The sequence below is a fragment of the Garra rufa genome, chromosome 2 (assembly GCF_049309525.1).
Source record: "Garra rufa chromosome 2, GarRuf1.0, whole genome shotgun sequence".
NCBI lineage: Eukaryota > Metazoa > Chordata > Actinopteri > Cypriniformes > Cyprinidae > Garra > Garra rufa.
The window spans coordinates 74,182,433-74,198,099 of record NC_133362.1 but is presented as its reverse complement, the minus strand read 5'-3'; the positions used below and the strand labels follow the sequence as shown (position 1 = coordinate 74,198,099).

Below are 15,667 nucleotides of genomic sequence, written 5' to 3'. Positions count from 1 at the left end.
TCCAATACCGGGAGTCGAACCCGGGCCACCTAGGTGAAAACCAGGAATCCTGGCGGTAGACCATATGGGAACTGGTCAGTGGAAGCCTTGTCCGGGTAAAAAAAAAGATTCCAAAAATACTCACGCCACGCATTCGAAAAAACAAGTGTGGTCTTGCATTGTGACCGTTATCTCAAGAAAAAACAGCTTATCGCCCGTCTGTCAAGGTACAGAAATGAAAAAATCATGAGATTAACAATGAAACTGAGACGCGGTTTTAACCGGGTAAGTTGCTGATTATTGGCTAGTTCGGATTTCATTTTGTGGGAACTGGTCAGCGGAAGCCTTGTCCGGGTAAAAAAAAAGATTCCAAAAATACTCACACCACGCATTCGAAAAAACAAGCGTGGTCTTGCATTGTAACCGTTATCTCAAGGAAAAACAGCCTATCGCCGGTCTGTCAAGGTACAGAAATGAAAAAATCATGAGATTAACAATGAAACTGAGACGCGGTTTTAACCGGGTGAGTTGCTGATTATTGGCTAGTTCGGATTTCATTTCGTGGGAACTGGTCAGCGGAAGCCTTGTCCGGGTAAAAAAAAAATTCCAAAAATACTCACGCCACGCATTTGAAAAAACAAGCGTGGTCTTGCATTGTAACCGTTATCTCAAGGAAAAACAGCCTATCGCCGGTCTGTCAAGGTACAGAAATGAAAAAATCATGAGATTAACAATGAAACTGAGACGCGGTTTTAACCGGGTGAGTTGCTGATTATTGGCTAGTTCAGATTTCATTTCGTGGGAACTGGTCAGCGGAAGCCTTGTCCGGGTAAAAAAAAAGATTCCAAAAATACTCACGCCACGCATTCGAAAAAACAAGCGTGGTCTTGCATTGTAACCGTTATCTCCTGACCGGTAGCAAAGAGGAGCCCGCCTTCCCATACCGGAAGTCGAACCCAGGCCGCCTGGGTGAAAACCAGGAATCCTGACCGGTAGCAAAGAGGAGCCCGCCTTCCCATACCGGGAGTCGAACCCGGGCCACCTAGGTGAAAACCAGGAATCCTGGCGGTAGACCATATGGGAACTGGTCAGTGGAAGCCTTGTCCGGGTAAAAAAAAGATTCCAAAAATACTCACGCCACGCATTCGAAAAAACAAGTGTGGTCTTGCATTGTGACCGTTATCTCAAGGAAAAACAGCCTATCGCCCGTCTGTCAAGGTACAGAAATGAAAAAATCACGAGATTAACAATGAAACTGAGACGCGGTTTTAACCGGGTAAGTTGCTGATTATTGGCTAGTTTGGATTTCATTTCGTGGGAACTGGTCAGCGGAAGCCTTGTCCGGGTAAAAAAAAAGATTCCAAAAATACTCACGCCACGCATTCGAAAAAACAAGCGTGGTCTTGCATTGTAACCGTTATCTCAAGGAAAAACAGCCTATCGCCGGTCTGTCAAGGTACAGAAATGAAAAAATCATGAGATTAACAATGAAACTGAGACGCGGTTTTAACCGGGTGAGTTGCTGATTATTGGCTAGTTCGGATTTCATTTCGTGTCCAACTTTTTCTCAAAGCTCGGGTGGCACGTAGGAATAGGGCAACAATTCGGCAAGCCTGTGACATCAAAACCAAACTGCATTACGCAAAAATCAGAGAGCGAGCCAGCCAGGAGTCGAACCTAGAATCTTCTGATCCGTAGTCAGACGCGTTATCCATTGCGCCACTGGCCCACCGCCTGGGGATCCTCGTGCTTGCAGCCCGACTCGTTGGTTTTCGACGTGACAGAAGCCTGTATTGCTGTCTGCTTGTTCTCATGTTATTAGCAGGCCAGCATTAGCTCGGCTCTTCCCTGGTGGTCTAGTGGTTAGGATTCGGCGCTCTCACCGCCGCGGCCCGGGTTCGATTCCCGGTCAGGGAAAGCTCTTTTGCCCCCCCTCCCCCCCAATGGCGGACTGTGAAATCAAGCTCTGTTGGCCGCTTTCAGAAGACCGGCCCCCCCAAAAAAGGTGGGCACGTGAAAAACAACCTCCTTCGAGCCGGAGTCGAACCAGCGACCTAAGGATTGCCAACGCTCCTCCTACAGTCCTCCGCTCTACCAGCTGAGCTATCGAAGGCGCAGGTCTGTGGGGTCACAACCTCGGCCTGTGGGGTCACAACCTCGGCCTATTAGGTTTCTGCAGCTCGACTGCTGGCCAAAAAACGGCTTTCGACGCAGGAAGACGTGTGGCCCTTTTTCGTAGAGGGAAGCACAGAGGAGCCCACCTTCCAATACCGGGAGTCGAACCCGGGCCACCTAGGTGAAAACCAGGAATCCTGGCGGTAGACCATATGGGAACTGGTCAGTGGAAGCCTTGTCCGGGTAAAAAAAAAGATTCCAAAAATACTCACGCCACGCATTCGAAAAAACAAGTGTGGTCTTGCATTGTGACCGTTATCTCAAGGAAAAACAGCTTATCGCCCGTCTGTCAAGGTACAGAAATGAAAAAATCATGAGATTAACAATGAAACTGAGACGCGGTTTTAACCGGGTAAGTTGCTGATTATTGGCTAGTTCGGATTTCATTTCGTGGGAACTGGTCAGCGGAAGCCTTGTCCGGGTAAAAAAAAAGATTCCAAAAATACTCACGCCACGCATTCGAAAAAACAAGCGTGGTCTTGCATTGTAACCGTTATCTCCTGACCGGTAGCAAAGAGGAGCCCGCCTTCCCATACCGGAAGTCGAACCCAGGCCGCCTGGGTGAAAACCAGGAATCCTGACCGGTAGCAAAGAGGAGCCCGCCTTCCCATACCGGGAGTCGAACCCGGGCCACCTAGGTGAAAACCAGGAATCCTGGCGGTAGACCATATGGGAACTGGTCAGTGGAAGCCTTGTCCGGGTAAAAAAAAGATTCCAAAAATACTCACGCCACGCATTCGAAAAAACAAGTGTGGTCTTGCATTGTGACCGTTATCTCAAGGAAAAACAGCCTATCGCCCGTCTGTCAAGGTACAGAAATGAAAAAATCACGAGATTAACAATGAAACTGAGACGCGGTTTTAACCGGGTAAGTTGCTGATTATTGGCTAGTTTGGATTTCATTTCGTGGGAACTGGTCAGCGGAAGCCTTGTCCGGGTAAAAAAAAAGATTCCAAAAATACTCACGCCACGCATTCGAAAAAACAAGCGTGGTCTTGCATTGTAACCGTTATCTCAAGGAAAAACAGCCTATCGCCGGTCTGTCAAGGTACAGAAATGAAAAAATCATGAGATTAACAATGAAACTGAGACGCGGTTTTAACCGGGTGAGTTGCTGATTATTGGCTAGTTCGGATTTCATTTCGTGTCCAACTTTTTCTCAAAGCTCGGGTGGCACGTAGGAATAGGGCAACAATTCGGCAAGCCTGTGACATCAAAACCAAACTGCATTACGCAAAAATCAGAGAGCGAGCCAGCCAGGAGTCGAACCTAGAATCTTCTGATCCGTAGTCAGACGCGTTATCCATTGCGCCACTGGCCCACCGCCTGGGGATCCTCGTGCTTGCAGCCCGACTCGTTGGTTTTCGACGTGACAGAAGCCTGTATTGCTGTCTGCTTGTTCTCATGTTATTAGCAGGCCAGCATTAGATCGGCTCTTCCCTGGTGGTCTAGTGGTTAGGATTCGGCGCTCTCACCGCCGCGGCCCGGGTTCGATTCCCGGTCAGGGAAAGCTCTTTTGCCCCCCCTCCCCCCCAATGGCGGACTGTGAAATCAAGCTCTGTTGGCCGCTTTCAGAAGACCGGCCCCCCCAAAAAAGGTGGGCACGTGAAAAACAACCTCCTTCGAGCCGGAGTCGAACCAGCGACCTAAGGATTGCCAACGCTCCTCCTACAGTCCTCCGCTCTACCAGCTGAGCTATCGAAGGCGCAGGTCTGTGGGGTCACAACCTCGGCCTGTGGGGTCACAACCTCGGCCTATTAGGTTTCTGCAGCTCGACTGCTGGCCAAAAAACGGCTTTCGACGCAGGAAGACGTGTGGCCCTTTTTCGTAGAGGGAAGCACAGAGGAGCCCACCTTCCAATACCGGGAGTCGAACCCGGGCCACCTAGGTGAAAACCAGGAATCCTGGCGGTAGACCATATGGGAACTGGTCAGTGGAAGCCTTGTCCGGGTAAAAAAAAAGATTCCAAAAATACTCACGCCACGCATTCGAAAAAACAAGTGTGGTCTTGCATTGTGACCGTTATCTCAAGGAAAAACAGCTTATCGCCCGTCTGTCAAGGTACAGAAATGAAAAAATCATGAGATTAACAATGAAACTGAGACGCGGTTTTAACCGGGTAAGTTGCTGATTATTGGCTAGTTCGGATTTCATTTCGTGGGAACTGGTCAGCGGAAGCCTTGTCCGGGTAAAAAAAAAGATTCCAAAAATACTCACGCCACGCATTCGAAAAAACAAGCGTGGTCTTGCATTGTAACCGTTATCTCCTGACCGGTAGCAAAGAGGAGCCCGCCTTCCCATACCGGAAGTCGAACCCAGGCCGCCTGGGTGAAAACCAGGAATCCTGACCGGTAGCAAAGAGGAGCCCGCCTTCCCATACCGGGAGTCGAACCCGGGCCACCTGCGTGAAAACCAGGAATCCTGACCGCTAGACCATATGGGAACTGGTCAGCGGAAGCCTTGTCCGGGTAAAAAAAAAATTCCAAAAATACTCACGCCACGCATTTGAAAAAACAAGCGTGGTCTTGCATTGTAACCGTTATCTCAAGGAAATACAGCCTATCGCCGGTCTGTCAAGGTACAGAAATGAAAAAATCATGAGATTAACAATGAAACTGAGACGCGGTTTTAACCGGGTGAGTTGCTGATTATTGGCTAGTTCGGATTTCATTTCGTGTCCAACTTTTTCTCAAAGCTCGGGTGGCACGTAGGAATAGGGCAACAATTCGGCAAGCCTGTGACATCAAAACCAAACTGCATTACGCAAAAATCAGAGAGCGAGCCAGCCAGGAGTCGAACCTAGAATCTTCTGATCCGTAGTCAGACGCGTTATCCATTGCGCCACTGGCCCACCGCCTGGGGGTCCTCGTGCTTGCAGCCCGACTCGTTGGTTTTCGACGTGACAGAAGCCTGTATTGCTGTCTGCTTGTTCTCATGTTATTAGCAGGCCATCATTAGATCGGCTCTTCCCTGTTGGTCTAGTGGTTAGGATTCGGCGCTCTCACCGCCGCGGCCCGGGTTCGATTCCCGGTCAGGGAAAGCTCTTTTGCCCCCCCTCCCCCCCAATGGCGGACTGTGAAATCAAGCTCTGTTGGCCGCTTTCAGAAGGCCGGCCCCCCCAAAAAAGGTGGGCACGTGAAAAACAACCTCCTTCGAGCCGGAGTCGAACCAGCGACCTAAGGATTGCCAACGCTCCTCCTACAGTCCTCCGCTCTACCAGCTGAGCTATCGAAGGCGCAGGTCTGTGGGGTCACAACCTCGGCCTGTGGGGTCACAACCTCGGCCTATTAGGTTTCTGCAGCTCGACTGCTGGCCAAAAAACGGCTTTCGACGCAGGAAGACGTGTGGCCCTTTTTCGTAGAGGGAAGCACAGAGGAGCCCACCTTCCAATACCGGGAGTCGAACCCGGGCCACCTAGGTGAAAACCAGGAATCCTGGCGGTAGACCATATGGGAACTGGTCAGTGGAAGCCTTGTCCGGGTAAAAAAAAAGATTCCAAAAATACTCACGCCACGCATTCGAAAAAACAAGTGTGGTCTTGCATTGTGACCGTTATCTCAAGGAAAAACAGCATATCGCCCGTCTGTCAAGGTACAGAAATGAAAAAATCATGAGATTAACAATGAAACTGAGACGCGGTTTTAACCGGGTAAGTTGCTGATTATTGGCTAGTTCGGATTTCATTTCGTGGGAACTGGTCAGCGGAAGCCTTGTCCGGGTAAAAAAAAAGATTCCAAAAATACTCACGCCACGCATTCGAAAAAACAAGCGTGGTCTTGCATTGTAACCGTTATCTCCTGACCGGTAGCAAAGAGGAGCCCGCCTTCCCATACCGGGAGTCGAACCCAGGCCGCCTGGGTGAAAACCAGGAATCCTGACCGGTAGCAAAGAGGAGCCCGCCTTCCCATACCGGGAGTCGAACCCGGGCCGCCTGGGTGAAAACCAGGAATCCTGACCGCTAGACCATATGGGAACTGGTCAGCGGAAGCCTTGTCCGGGTAAAAAAAAAATTCCAAAAATACTCACGCCACGCATTTGAAAAAACAAGCGTGGTCTTGCATTGTAACCGTTATCTCAAGGAAAAACAGCCTATCGCCGGTCTGTCAAGGTACAGAAATGAAAAAATCATGAGATTAACAATGAAACTGAGACGCGGTTTTAACCGGGTGAGTTGCTGATTATTGGCTAGTTCGGATTTCATTTCGTGTCCAACTTTTTCTCAAAGCTCGGGTGGCACGTAGGAATAGGGCAACAATTCGGCAAGCCTGTGACATCAAAACCAAACTGCATTACGCAAAAATCAGAGAGCGAGCCAGCCAGGAGTCGAACCTAGAATCTTCTGATCCGTAGTCAGACGCGTTATCCATTGCGCCACTGGCCCACCGCCTGGGGATCCTCGTGCTTGCAGCCCGACTCGTTGGTTTTCGACGTGACAGAAGCCTGTATTGCTGTCTGCTTGTTCTCATGTTATTAGCAGGCCAGCATTAGATCGGATCTTCCCTGGTGGTCTAGTGGTTAGGATTCGGCGCTCTCACCGCCGCGGCCTGGGTTCGATTCCCGGTCAGGGAAAGCTCTTTTGCCCCCCCTCCCCCCCAATGGCGGACTGTGAAATCAAGCTCTGTTGGCCGCTTTCAGAAGACCAGCCCCCCCAAAAAAGGTGGGCACGTGAAAAACAACCTCCTTCGAGCCAGAGTCGAACCAGCGACCTAAGGATTGCCAAAGCTCCTCCTACAGTCCTCCGCTCTACCAGCTGAGCTATCGAAGGCGCAGGTCTGTGGGGTCACAACCTCGGCCTGTGGGGTCACAACCTCGGCCTATTAGGTTTCTGCAGCTCGACTGCTGGCCAAAAAACGGCTTTCGACGCAGGAAGACGTGTGGCCCTTTTTCGTAGAGGGAAGCACAGAGGAGCCCACCTTCCAATACCGGGAGTCGAACCTGGGCCACCTAGGTGAAAACCAGGAATCCTGGCGGTAGACCATATGGGAACTGGTCAGTGGAAGCCTTGTCCGGGTAAAAAAAAAGATTCCAAAAATACTCACGCCACGCATTCGAAAAAAACAAGTGTGGTCTTGCATTGTGACCGTTATCTCAAGGAAAAACAGCTTATCGCCCGTCTGTCAAGGTACAGAAATGAAAAAATCATGAGATTAACAATGAAACTGAGACGCGGTTTTAACCGGGTATGTTGCTGATTATTGGCTAGTTCGGATTTCATTTCGTGGGAACTGGTCAGCAGAAGCCTTGTCCGGGTAAAAAAAAAATTCCAAAAATACTCACGCCACGCATTTGAAAAAACAAGCGTGGTCTTGCATTGTAACCGTTATCTCAAGGAAAAACAGCCTATCGCCGGTCTGTCAAGGTACAGAAATGAAAAAATCATGAGATTAACAGTGAAACTGAGACGCGGTTTTAACCGGGTGAGTTGCTGATTATTGGCTAGTTCAGATTTTATTCCGTGGGAACTGGTCAGCGGAAGCCTTGTCCGGGTAAAAAAAAAGATTCCAAAAATACTCACGCCACGCATTCGAAAAAACAAGCGTGGTCTTGCATTGTAACCGTTATCTCAAGGAAAAACAGCCTATCGCCGGTCTGTCAAGGTACAGAAATGAAAAAATCATGAGATTAACAATGAAACTGAGACGCGGTTTTAACCAGGTAAGTTGCTGATTATTGGCTAGTTCGGATTTCATTTTGTGGGAACTGGTCAGCGGAAGCCTTGTCCGGGTAAAAAAAAAAGATTCCAAAAATACTCACACCACGCATTCGAAAAAACAAGCGTGGTCTTGCATTGTAACCGTTATCTCAAGGAAAAACAGCCTATCGCCGGTCTGTCAAGGTACAGAAATGAAAAAATCATGAGATTAACAATGAAACTGAGACGCGGTTTTAACCGGGTGAGTTGCTGATTATTGGCTAGTTCGGATTTCATTTCGTGGGAACTGGTCAGCGGAAGCCTTGTCCGGGTAAAAAAAAAATTCCAAAAATACTCACGCCACGCATTTGAAAAAACAAGCGTGGTCTTGCATTGTAACCGTTATCTCAAGGAAAAACAGCCTATCGCCGGTCTGTCAAGGTACAGAAATGAAAAAATCATGAGATTAACAATGAAACTGAGACGCGGTTTTAACCGGGTGAGTTGCTGATTATTGGCTAGTTCAGATTTCATTTCGTGGGAACTGGTCAGCGGAAGCCTTGTCCGGGTAAAAAAAAAGATTCCAAAAATACTCACGCCACGCATTCGAAAAAACAAGCGTGGTCTTGCATTGTAACCGTTATCTCCTGACCGGTAGCAAAGAGGAGCCCGCCTTCCCATACCGGGAGTCGAACCCAGGTCGCCTGGGTGAAAACCAGGAATCCTGACCGGTAGCAAAGAGGAGCCCGCCTTCCCATACCGGGAGTCGTACCCGGGCCACCTGGGTGAAAACCAGGAATCCTGACCGCTAGACCATATGGGAACTGGTCAGCGGAAGCCTTGTCCGGGTAAAAAAAAAATTCCAAAAATACTCACGCCACGCATTTGAAAAAACAAGCGTGGTCTTGCATTGTAACCGTTATCTCAAGGAAAAACAGCCTATCGCCGGTCTGTCAAGGTACAGAAATGAAAAAATCATGAGATTAACAATGAAACTGAGACGCGGTTTTAACCGGGTGAGTTGCTGATTATTGGCTAGTTCGGATTTCATTTCGTGTCCAACTTTTTCTCAAAGCTCGGGTGGCACGTAGGAATAGGGCAACAATTCGGCAAGCCTGTGACATCAAAACCAAACTGCATTACGCAAAAATCAGAGAGCGAGCCAGCCAGGAGTCGAACCTAGAATCTTCTGATCCGTAGTCAGACGCGTTATCCATTGCGCCACTGGCCCACCGCCTGGGGATCCTCGTGCTTGCAGCCCGACTCGTTGGTTTTCGACGTGACAGAAGCCTGTATTGCTGTCTGCTTGTTCTCATGTTATTAGCAGGCCAGCATTAGATCGGCTCTTCCCTGGTGGTCTAGTGGTTAGGATCCGGCGCTCTCACCGCCGCGGCCCGGGTTCGATTCCCGGTCAGGGAAAGCTCTTTTGCCCCCCCTCCCCCCCAATGGCGGACTGTGAAATCAAGCTCTGTTGGCCGCTTTCAGAAGGCCGGCTCCCCCAAAAAAGGTGGGCACGTGAAAAACAACCTCCTTCGAGCCGGAGTCGAACCAGCGACCTAAGGATTGCCAACGCTCCTCCTACAGTCCTCCGCTCTACCAGCTGAGCTATCGAAGGCGCAGGTCTGTGGTGTCACAACCTCGGCCTGTGGGGTCACAACCTCGGCCTATTAGGTTTCTGCAGCTCGACTGCTGGCCAAAAAACGGCTTTCGACGCAGGAAGACGTGTGGCCCTTTTTCGTAGAGGGAAGCACAGAGGAGCCCACCTTCCAATACCGGGAGTCGAACCCGGGCCACCTAGGTGAAAACCAGGAATCCTGGCGGTAGACCATATGGGAACTGGTCAGTGGAAGCCTTGTCCGGGTAAAAAAAAAGATTCCAAAAATACTCACGCCACGCATTCGAAAAAACAAGTGTGGTCTTGCATTGTGACCGTTATCTCAAGGAAAAACAGCTTATCGCCCGTCTGTAAAGGTACAGAAATGAAAAAATCATAAGATTAACAATGAAACTGAGATGCGGTTTTAACCGGGTAAGTTGCTGATTATTGGCTAGTTCGGATTTCATTTCGTGGGAACTGGTCAGCGGAAGCCTTGTCCGGGTAAAAAAAAAGATTCCAAAAATACTCACGCCACGCATTCGAAAAAACAAGCGTGGTCTTGCATTGTAACCGCTATCTCCTGACCGGTAGCAAAGAGGAGCCCGCCTTCCCATACCGGGAGTCGAACCCAGGCCGCCTGGGTGAAAACCAGGAATCCTGACCGGTAGCAAAGAGGAGCCCGCCTTCCCATACCGGGAGTCGAACCCGGGCCGCCTGGGTGAAAACCAGGAATCCGGACCGCTAGACCATATGGGAACTGGTCAGCGGAAGCCTTGTCCGGGTAAAAAAAAAAATCCAAAAATACTCACGCCACGCATTTGAAAAAACAAGCGTGGTCTTGCATTGTAACCGTTATCTCAAGGAAAAACAGCCTATCGCCGGTCTGTCAAGGTACAGAAATGAAAAAATCATGAGATTAACAGTGAAACTGAGACGCGGTTTTAACCGGGTGAGTTGCTGATTATTGGCTAGTTCGGATTTCATTTCGTGTCCAACTTTTTCTCAAAGCTCGGGTGGCACGTAGGAATAGGGCAACAATTCGGCAAGCCTGTGACATCAAAACCAAACTGCATTACGCAAAAATCAGAGAGCGAGCCAGCCAGGAGTCGAACCTAGAATCTTCTGATCCGTAGTCAGAGGCGTTATCCATTGCGCCACTGGCCCACCGCCTGGGGATCCTCGTGCTTGCAGCCCGACTCGTTGGTTTTCGACGTGACAGAAGCCTGTATTGCTGTCTGCTTGTTCTCATGTTATTAGCAGGCCAGCATTAGATCGGCTCTTCCCTGGTGGTCTAGTGGTTAGGATTCGGCGCTCTCACCGCCGTGGCCTGGGTTCGATTCCCGGACAGGGAAAGCTCTTTTGCCCCCCCTCCCCCCCAATGGCGGACTGTGAAATCAAGCTCTGTTGGCCGCTTTCAGAAGGCCGGCCCCCCCAAAAAAGGTGGGCACGTGAAAAACAACCTCCTTCGAGCCGGAGTCGAACCAGCGACCTAAGGATTGCCAACGCTCCTCCTACAGTCCTCCGCTCTACCAGCTGAGCTATCGAAGGCGCAGGTCTGTGGGGTCACAACCTCGGCCTGTGGGGTCACAACCTCGGCCTATTAGGTTTCTGCAGCTCGACTGCTGGCCAAAAAACGGCTTTCGACGCAGGAAGACGTGTGGCCCTTTTTCGTAGAGGGAAGCACAGAGGAGCCCACCTTCCAATACCGGGAGTCGAACCCGGGCCACCTAGGTGAAAACCAGGAATCCTGGCGGTAGACCATATGGGAACTGGTCAGTGGAAGCCTTGTCCGGGTAAAAAAAAAGATTCCAAAAATACTCACGCCACGCATTCGAAAAAACAAGTGTGGTCTTGCATTGTGACCGTTATCTCAAGGAAAAACAGCTTATCGCCCGTCTGTCAAGGTACAGAAATGAAAAAATCATGAGATTAACAATGAAACTGAGACGCGGTTTTAACCGGGTAAGTTGCTGATTATTGGCTAGTTCGGATTTCATTTCGTGGGAACTGGTCAGCGGAAGCCTTGTCCGGGTAAAAAAAAAGATTCCAAAAATACTCACGCCACGCATTCGAAAAAACAAGCGTGGTCTTGCATTGTAACCGTTATCTCCTGACCGGTAGCAAAGAGGAGCCCGCCTTCCCATACCGGAAGTCGAACCCAGGCCGCCTGGGTGAAAACCAGGAATCCTGACCGGTAGCAAAGAGGAGCCCGCCTTCCCATACCGGGAGTCGAACCCGGGCCACCTAGGTGAAAACCAGGAATCCTGGCGGTAGACCATATGGGAACTGGTCAGTGGAAGCCTTGTCCGGGTAAAAAAAAGATTCCAAAAATACTCACGCCACGCATTCGAAAAAACAAGTGTGGTCTTGCATTGTGACCGTTATCTCAAGGAAAAACAGCCTATCGCCCGTCTGTCAAGGTACAGAAATGAAAAAATCACGAGATTAACAATGAAACTGAGACGCGGTTTTAACCGGGTAAGTTGCTGATTATTGGCTAGTTTGGATTTCATTTCGTGGGAACTGGTCAGCGGAAGCCTTGTCCGGGTAAAAAAAAAGATTCCAAAAATACTCACGCCACGCATTCGAAAAAACAAGCGTGGTCTTGCATTGTAACCGTTATCTCAAGGAAAAACAGCCTATCGCCGGTCTGTCAAGGTACAGAAATGAAAAAATCATGAGATTAACAATGAAACTGAGACGCGGTTTTAACCGGGTGAGTTGCTGATTATTGGCTAGTTCGGATTTCATTTCGTGTCCAACTTTTTCTCAAAGCTCGGGTGGCACGTAGGAATAGGGCAACAATTCGGCAAGCCTGTGACATCAAAACCAAACTGCATTACGCAAAAATCAGAGAGCGAGCCAGCCAGGAGTCGAACCTAGAATCTTCTGATCCGTAGTCAGACGCGTTATCCATTGCGCCACTGGCCCACCGCCTGGGGATCCTCGTGCTTGCAGCCCGACTCGTTGGTTTTCGACGTGACAGAAGCCTGTATTGCTGTCTGCTTGTTCTCATGTTATTAGCAGGCCAGCATTAGATCGGCTCTTCCCTGGTGGTCTAGTGGTTAGGATTCGGCGCTCTCACCGCCGCGGCCCGGGTTCGATTCCCGGTCAGGGAAAGCTCTTTTGCCCCCCCTCCCCCCCAATGGCGGACTGTGAAATCAAGCTCTGTTGGCCGCTTTCAGAAGACCGGCCCCCCCAAAAAAGGTGGGCACGTGAAAAACAACCTCCTTCGAGCCGGAGTCGAACCAGCGACCTAAGGATTGCCAACGCTCCTCCTACAGTCCTCCGCTCTACCAGCTGAGCTATCGAAGGCGCAGGTCTGTGGGGTCACAACCTCGGCCTGTGGGGTCACAACCTCGGCCTATTAGGTTTCTGCAGCTCGACTGCTGGCCAAAAAACGGCTTTCGACGCAGGAAGACGTGTGGCCCTTTTTCGTAGAGGGAAGCACAGAGGAGCCCACCTTCCAATACCGGGAGTCGAACCCGGGCCACCTAGGTGAAAACCAGGAATCCTGGCGGTAGACCATATGGGAACTGGTCAGTGGAAGCCTTGTCCGGGTAAAAAAAAAGATTCCAAAAATACTCACGCCACGCATTCGAAAAAACAAGTGTGGTCTTGCATTGTGACCGTTATCTCAAGGAAAAACAGCTTATCGCCCGTCTGTCAAGGTACAGAAATGAAAAAATCATGAGATTAACAATGAAACTGAGACGCGGTTTTAACCGGGTAAGTTGCTGATTATTGGCTAGTTCGGATTTCATTTCGTGGGAACTGGTCAGCGGAAGCCTTGTCCGGGTAAAAAAAAAGATTCCAAAAATACTCACGCCACGCATTCGAAAAAAAAAGCGTGGTCTTGCATTGTAACCGTTATCTCCTGACCGGTAGCAAAGAGGAGCCCGCCTTCCCATACCGGAAGTCGAACCCAGGCCGCCTGGGTGAAAACCAGGAATCCTGACCGGTAGCAAAGAGGAGCCCGCCTTCCCATACCGGGAGTCGAACCCGGGCCACCTGGGTGAAAACCAGGAATCCTGACCGCTAGACCATATGGGAACTGGTCAGCGGAAGCCTTGTCCGGGTAAAAAAAAAATTCCAAAAATACTCACGCCACGCATTTGAAAAAACAAGCGTGGTCTTGCATTGTAACCGTTATCTCAAGGAAATACAGCCTATCGCCGGTCTGTCAAGGTACAGAAATGAAAAAATCATGAGATTAACAATGAAACTGAGACGCGGTTTTAACCGGGTGAGTTGCTGATTATTGGCTAGTTCGGATTTCATTTCGTGTCCAACTTTTTCTCAAAGCTCGGGTGGCACGTAGGAATAGGGCAACAATTCGGCAAGCCTGTGACATCAAAACCAAACTGCATTACGCAAAAATCAGAGAGCGAGCCAGCCAGGAGTCGAACCTAGAATCTTCTGATCCGTAGTCAGACGCGTTATCCATTGCGCCACTGGCCCACCGCCTGGGGGTCCTCGTGCTTGCAGCCCGACTCGTTGGTTTTCGACGTGACAGAAGCCTGTATTGCTGTCTGCTTGTTCTCATGTTATTAGCAGGCCATCATTAGATCGGCTCTTCCCTGTTGGTCTAGTGGTTAGGATTCGGCGCTCTCACCGCCGCGGCCCGGGTTCGATTCCCGGTCAGGGAAAGCTCTTTTGCCCCCCCTCCCCCCCAATGGCGGACTGTGAAATGAAGCTCTGTTGGCCGCTTTCAGAAGGCCGGCCCCCCCAAAAAAGGTGGGCACGTGAAAAACAACCTCCTTCGAACCAGCGACCTAAGGATTGCCAACGCTCCTCCTACAGTCCTCCGCTCTACCAGCTGAGCTATCGAAGGCGCAGGTCTGTGTGGTCACAACCTCGGCCTATTAGGTTTCTGCAGCTCGACTGCTGGCCAAAAAACGGCTTTCGACGCAGGAAGACGTGTGGCCCTTTTTCGTAGAGGGAAGCACAGAGGAGCCCACCTTCCAATACCGGGAGTCGAACCCGGGCCACCTAGGTGAAAACCAGGAATCCTGGCGGTAGACCATATGGGAACTGGTCAGTGGAAGCCTTGTCCGGGTAAAAAAAAAGATTCCAAAAATACTCACGCCACGCATTCGAAAAAACAAGTGTGGTCTTGCATTGTGACCGTTATCTCAAGGAAAAACAGCTTATCGCACGTCTGTCAAGGTACAGAAATGAAAAAATCATAAGATTAACAATGAAACTGAGACGCGGTTTTAACCGGGTAAGTTGCTGATTATTGGCTAGTTCGGATTTCATTTCGTGGGAACTGGTCAGCGGAAGCCTTGTCCGGGTAAAAAAAAAGATTCCAAAAATACTCACGCCACGCATTCGAAAAAACAAGCGTGGTCTTGCATTGTAACCGTTATCTCCTGACCGGTAGCAAAGAGGAGCCCGCCTTCCCATACCGGGAGTCGAACCCAGGCCGCCTGGGTGAAAACCAGGAATCCTGACCGGTAGCAAAGAGGAGCCCGCCTTCCCATACCGGGAGTCGAACCCGGGCCGCCTGGGTGAAAACCAGGAATCCGGACCGCTAGACCATATGGGAACTGGTCAGCGGAAGCCTTGTCCGGGTAAAAAAAAAAATCCAAAAATACTCACGCCACGCATTTGAAAAAACAAGCGTGGTCTTGCATTGTAACCGTTATCTCAAGGAAAAACAGCCTATCGCCGGTCTGTCAAGGTACAGAAATGAAAAAATCATGAGATTAACAGTGAAACTGAGACGCGGTTTTAACCGGGTGAGTTGCTGATTATTGGCTAGTTCGGATTTCATTTCGTGTCCAACTTTTTCTCAAAGCTCGGGTGGCACGTAGGAATAGGGCAACAATTCGGCAAGCCTGTGACATCAAAACCAAACTGCATTACGCAAAAATCAGAGAGCGAGCCAGCCAGGAGTCGAACCTAGAATCTTCTGATCCGTAGTCAGACGCGTTATCCATTGCGCCACTGGCCCACCGCCTGGGGATCCTCGTGCTTGCAGCCCGACTCGTTGGTTTTCGACGTGACAGAAGCCTGTATTGCTGTCTGCTTATTCTCATGTTATTAGCAGGCCAGCATTAGATCGGCTCTTCCCTGGTGGTCTAGTGGTTAGGATCCGGCGCTCTCACCGCCGCGGCCCGGGTTCGATTCCCGGTCAGGGAAAGCTCTTTTGCCCCCCCTCCCCCCCAATGGCGGACTGTGAAATCAAGCTCTGTTGGCCGCTTTCAGAAGGCCGGCTCCCCCAAAAAAGGTGGGCACGTGAAAAACAACCTCCTTCGAGCCGGAGTCGAACCAGCGAC

General features: G+C 50.1%; 31 non-coding genes across 31 annotated transcripts in view; 9 read left to right on the top strand and 22 right to left on the bottom strand.

The window, feature by feature from the left end:
* Positions 1-1,635: 1,635 nt before the first annotated feature.
* On the bottom strand, positions 1,636-1,708 carry trnar-acg (transfer RNA arginine (anticodon ACG)). Its single transcript has one exon. It is a non-coding gene; the product is annotated as a tRNA-Arg (tRNA).
* Positions 1,709-1,824: 116 nt separating this feature from the next.
* trnae-cuc (transfer RNA glutamic acid (anticodon CUC)) lies at positions 1,825-1,896 on the top strand. The gene has a single exon. It is a non-coding gene; the product is annotated as a tRNA-Glu (tRNA).
* Positions 1,897-2,005: 109 nt separating this feature from the next.
* On the bottom strand, positions 2,006-2,092 carry trnay-gua (transfer RNA tyrosine (anticodon GUA)). Its single transcript is given in 2 exon segments — positions 2,006-2,041; positions 2,056-2,092. It is a non-coding gene; the product is annotated as a tRNA-Tyr (tRNA).
* A 1,310-nt stretch (positions 2,093-3,402) lies between these two features.
* Positions 3,403-3,475, bottom strand: trnar-acg (transfer RNA arginine (anticodon ACG)). Its single transcript has one exon. It is a non-coding gene; the product is annotated as a tRNA-Arg (tRNA).
* Positions 3,476-3,591: 116 nt separating this feature from the next.
* Positions 3,592-3,663, top strand: trnae-cuc (transfer RNA glutamic acid (anticodon CUC)). The gene has a single exon. It is a non-coding gene; the product is annotated as a tRNA-Glu (tRNA).
* Positions 3,664-3,772: 109 nt separating this feature from the next.
* trnay-gua (transfer RNA tyrosine (anticodon GUA)) lies at positions 3,773-3,859 on the bottom strand. The gene is given in 2 exon segments: positions 3,773-3,808; positions 3,823-3,859. It is a non-coding gene; the product is annotated as a tRNA-Tyr (tRNA).
* Positions 3,860-4,525: 666 nt separating this feature from the next.
* On the bottom strand, positions 4,526-4,597 carry trnae-uuc (transfer RNA glutamic acid (anticodon UUC)). Its single transcript has one exon. It is a non-coding gene; the product is annotated as a tRNA-Glu (tRNA).
* Positions 4,598-4,932: 335 nt separating this feature from the next.
* On the bottom strand, positions 4,933-5,005 carry trnar-acg (transfer RNA arginine (anticodon ACG)). Its single transcript has one exon. It is a non-coding gene; the product is annotated as a tRNA-Arg (tRNA).
* A 116-nt stretch (positions 5,006-5,121) lies between these two features.
* On the top strand, positions 5,122-5,193 carry trnae-cuc (transfer RNA glutamic acid (anticodon CUC)). The gene has a single exon. It is a non-coding gene; the product is annotated as a tRNA-Glu (tRNA).
* A 109-nt stretch (positions 5,194-5,302) lies between these two features.
* trnay-gua (transfer RNA tyrosine (anticodon GUA)) lies at positions 5,303-5,389 on the bottom strand. The gene is given in 2 exon segments: positions 5,303-5,338; positions 5,353-5,389. It is a non-coding gene; the product is annotated as a tRNA-Tyr (tRNA).
* A 666-nt stretch (positions 5,390-6,055) lies between these two features.
* Positions 6,056-6,127, bottom strand: trnae-uuc (transfer RNA glutamic acid (anticodon UUC)). Its single transcript has one exon. It is a non-coding gene; the product is annotated as a tRNA-Glu (tRNA).
* Positions 6,128-6,462: 335 nt separating this feature from the next.
* Positions 6,463-6,535, bottom strand: trnar-acg (transfer RNA arginine (anticodon ACG)). Its single transcript has one exon. It is a non-coding gene; the product is annotated as a tRNA-Arg (tRNA).
* A 116-nt stretch (positions 6,536-6,651) lies between these two features.
* Positions 6,652-6,723, top strand: trnae-cuc (transfer RNA glutamic acid (anticodon CUC)). Its single transcript has one exon. It is a non-coding gene; the product is annotated as a tRNA-Glu (tRNA).
* A 1,814-nt stretch (positions 6,724-8,537) lies between these two features.
* trnae-uuc (transfer RNA glutamic acid (anticodon UUC)) lies at positions 8,538-8,609 on the bottom strand. Its single transcript has one exon. It is a non-coding gene; the product is annotated as a tRNA-Glu (tRNA).
* Positions 8,610-8,944: 335 nt separating this feature from the next.
* trnar-acg (transfer RNA arginine (anticodon ACG)) lies at positions 8,945-9,017 on the bottom strand. The gene has a single exon. It is a non-coding gene; the product is annotated as a tRNA-Arg (tRNA).
* Positions 9,018-9,133: 116 nt separating this feature from the next.
* trnae-cuc (transfer RNA glutamic acid (anticodon CUC)) lies at positions 9,134-9,205 on the top strand. The gene has a single exon. It is a non-coding gene; the product is annotated as a tRNA-Glu (tRNA).
* A 109-nt stretch (positions 9,206-9,314) lies between these two features.
* Positions 9,315-9,401, bottom strand: trnay-gua (transfer RNA tyrosine (anticodon GUA)). Its single transcript is given in 2 exon segments — positions 9,315-9,350; positions 9,365-9,401. It is a non-coding gene; the product is annotated as a tRNA-Tyr (tRNA).
* Positions 9,402-10,067: 666 nt separating this feature from the next.
* On the bottom strand, positions 10,068-10,139 carry trnae-uuc (transfer RNA glutamic acid (anticodon UUC)). The gene has a single exon. It is a non-coding gene; the product is annotated as a tRNA-Glu (tRNA).
* Positions 10,140-10,474: 335 nt separating this feature from the next.
* trnar-acg (transfer RNA arginine (anticodon ACG)) lies at positions 10,475-10,547 on the bottom strand. The gene has a single exon. It is a non-coding gene; the product is annotated as a tRNA-Arg (tRNA).
* A 116-nt stretch (positions 10,548-10,663) lies between these two features.
* Positions 10,664-10,735, top strand: trnae-cuc (transfer RNA glutamic acid (anticodon CUC)). The gene has a single exon. It is a non-coding gene; the product is annotated as a tRNA-Glu (tRNA).
* A 109-nt stretch (positions 10,736-10,844) lies between these two features.
* Positions 10,845-10,931, bottom strand: trnay-gua (transfer RNA tyrosine (anticodon GUA)). Its single transcript is given in 2 exon segments — positions 10,845-10,880; positions 10,895-10,931. It is a non-coding gene; the product is annotated as a tRNA-Tyr (tRNA).
* A 1,310-nt stretch (positions 10,932-12,241) lies between these two features.
* On the bottom strand, positions 12,242-12,314 carry trnar-acg (transfer RNA arginine (anticodon ACG)). The gene has a single exon. It is a non-coding gene; the product is annotated as a tRNA-Arg (tRNA).
* A 116-nt stretch (positions 12,315-12,430) lies between these two features.
* On the top strand, positions 12,431-12,502 carry trnae-cuc (transfer RNA glutamic acid (anticodon CUC)). The gene has a single exon. It is a non-coding gene; the product is annotated as a tRNA-Glu (tRNA).
* A 109-nt stretch (positions 12,503-12,611) lies between these two features.
* trnay-gua (transfer RNA tyrosine (anticodon GUA)) lies at positions 12,612-12,698 on the bottom strand. Its single transcript is given in 2 exon segments — positions 12,612-12,647; positions 12,662-12,698. It is a non-coding gene; the product is annotated as a tRNA-Tyr (tRNA).
* A 666-nt stretch (positions 12,699-13,364) lies between these two features.
* On the bottom strand, positions 13,365-13,436 carry trnae-uuc (transfer RNA glutamic acid (anticodon UUC)). Its single transcript has one exon. It is a non-coding gene; the product is annotated as a tRNA-Glu (tRNA).
* A 335-nt stretch (positions 13,437-13,771) lies between these two features.
* Positions 13,772-13,844, bottom strand: trnar-acg (transfer RNA arginine (anticodon ACG)). The gene has a single exon. It is a non-coding gene; the product is annotated as a tRNA-Arg (tRNA).
* A 116-nt stretch (positions 13,845-13,960) lies between these two features.
* trnae-cuc (transfer RNA glutamic acid (anticodon CUC)) lies at positions 13,961-14,032 on the top strand. Its single transcript has one exon. It is a non-coding gene; the product is annotated as a tRNA-Glu (tRNA).
* Positions 14,033-14,862: 830 nt separating this feature from the next.
* On the bottom strand, positions 14,863-14,934 carry trnae-uuc (transfer RNA glutamic acid (anticodon UUC)). Its single transcript has one exon. It is a non-coding gene; the product is annotated as a tRNA-Glu (tRNA).
* A 335-nt stretch (positions 14,935-15,269) lies between these two features.
* Positions 15,270-15,342, bottom strand: trnar-acg (transfer RNA arginine (anticodon ACG)). The gene has a single exon. It is a non-coding gene; the product is annotated as a tRNA-Arg (tRNA).
* A 116-nt stretch (positions 15,343-15,458) lies between these two features.
* trnae-cuc (transfer RNA glutamic acid (anticodon CUC)) lies at positions 15,459-15,530 on the top strand. The gene has a single exon. It is a non-coding gene; the product is annotated as a tRNA-Glu (tRNA).
* A 109-nt stretch (positions 15,531-15,639) lies between these two features.
* Positions 15,640-15,667, bottom strand: part of trnay-gua (transfer RNA tyrosine (anticodon GUA)) — an 87-nt gene continuing 59 nt past the window's right edge. The window contains exon 2 of the tRNA in view: positions 15,640-15,667. This exon is cut by the window's right edge and continues 8 nt beyond it. This is a non-coding gene — a tRNA (tRNA-Tyr).